The 1,922-nt window shown below is 37.9% G+C and overlaps 1 pseudogene; it reads left to right on the forward strand.

Moving 5' to 3' along the window:
- The first annotated feature begins 581 nt into the window (after nucleotides 1–581).
- LOC110347770 (centrosomal protein of 57 kDa pseudogene) lies at nucleotides 582–1,407 on the forward strand (annotated as a pseudogene).
- The last annotated feature ends 515 nt before the right edge of the window (nucleotides 1,408–1,922 follow it).

Consider the following 1,922-nt stretch of genomic DNA (forward strand, 5'->3'; position numbering starts at 1 on the left):
ACCCCTGTCAGCCACTGATCTTTTAACTTCTCCACAGCTTTACCTTTTCTAGAATTTTTATTATTGGTATCCTACAGCATGTAGCCTTTTCAAATTGGCTTCTTCCACTTAGTAATGCCCATTTACGTTTCTTTCATGTTTTCTCATGGCTTAATGACTTCTTTATGTTTAGCACTGAATACTTTCTCCTTGTGAATATGTGCTACAGATTATTTATTCACCGACTGAAAGACATTTTGGTTTCTCCCAAGTTACGACAATAACGAGAAAAGCTGCTATATTACCAATGCTTAGAGCAGCAAAATTTGTAATAACTAAATCTTGGAAGCAGCCCAAATACCAATCAACAGAGGAATGGATAAAAAATGTGGTATTGTTCGTGAGTGCTCTAAGCGTGGGTATCCCTGTGGGAGTATGTTGCGGGGATGTAGTTACTCGGGCAACAGCACACTGTCCCCTTCCACCTGGGGTTCCTCTTAGGGTCGCGGCGCGGCTGGTGGGCGGCTCTAGAATCTTGAAGAAGAGCTTGGGAACTCAGAGCGAACCCAGTCAGCGGAGGCCCGCGCTGTGAGACCAGAAAGATGGCAGCGGCATTGGAGTTTGTGGCTTCTGATTTTCAGTACTCTAATATCTTGGCTGAACCATCAAAGTCTAATGGACATATGGTTCATCGTTTTTCATCTCCCCATATTTTCTGCCCTGAAGACTCTTCAAGATAAGATTCGATGCTTGGAACTTGAGAGGATTCAGGCAGAAGAAAGTGTGAAAACTGTCTAGAGAAACAGTTGAATATAAAAAAGTACTAGGTGAACAGATACAAGAAAGGGAGAATTCAAAGAATGAGCAATCAAAGCACAATCAAGAACTGACATCTCAGTTGCTAGCTGCAGAAAATAAAGATAATCTTTTAGAAAAACAATTGGAATACATACAGAATATGATAAAGCATGCAGAAATGGAGAGAACATCTGTCTTAGAGAACACAGTTGACCCTAGAAAGAGAAAGACAACATGATCAAACACATGTTCAGAGCCAACTTGTAAAACTGGATCTTCTGGAACAAGAATATAACAAACTTACCACAATGCAAGCCCTTGCAGAAAAAAAAGATGCAAGAATTGGAAGCAAAACTCTATGAAAAAGAACAGGAAAAGAAGCTTATACAAGCTAAGGCAGCTGAGTTGCAGACTGATCTAGAAACAAAGAGACTTACCTTTGAAGATAAAACAACCTCGTATGCTCCCACTGCAAGAAAAATTTAAAAAAAGAATTCAAAACCACCAGAAAAGAAAGGATGTAGGAATTACTTTGATGCACAACCTCATTATAGATTATGCTTATGTGATATTACACAGGTTTCTTGTGTTATGCCACAAAACTGTTATGCCATTAAACCATGCCATTAAACCATGTATGTAAATGGAAACCAAAGAAGTTTTAAAACTTGAGAAGCCACATTCTTTAAGATGAATACACTGTACTGATATATTGGACTTTGTAAACAAGTTACCAATTTTTCACTTGTGGTGTGACTTTTAAAAAAATTCTCTCTCTCTCTCTCTCTCTCTCTCTCTCTCTCTCTCTCTATATATATATATATATACAAATTAGGTTTAAATTTTCAAAATACAAGGCTGGCACACAGGCAGCATTTGCTTGAAGAGTCTCATTTTTTTTTTTTTGGTACCGGGGATCGAACTTGGGTCCTTGCACTTGGGCAACAGGCAGTGAAACCACTGATCCAAATCCCCGGGCCGAAGAGTCTCATTTTTAAATCTTCCCTGGCATCAAGTGCCTTGCTACATTTTTCTCATACAACTATTATATATACTTTGACTATTGATGGATATTTTCTATAAGTATTTATATATTAAAGAGGATTTTTTGTTTGCTTTCTTGGTATTTTAATCAATGATTAGTA

Source organism: Heterocephalus glaber, unplaced genomic scaffold (assembly GCF_053883595.1).
Source record: "Heterocephalus glaber isolate CG9 unplaced genomic scaffold, H.glaber_assembly_v1.0 deba00001481, whole genome shotgun sequence".
NCBI classification, from domain to species: Eukaryota; Metazoa; Chordata; class Mammalia; order Rodentia; family Bathyergidae; genus Heterocephalus; species Heterocephalus glaber.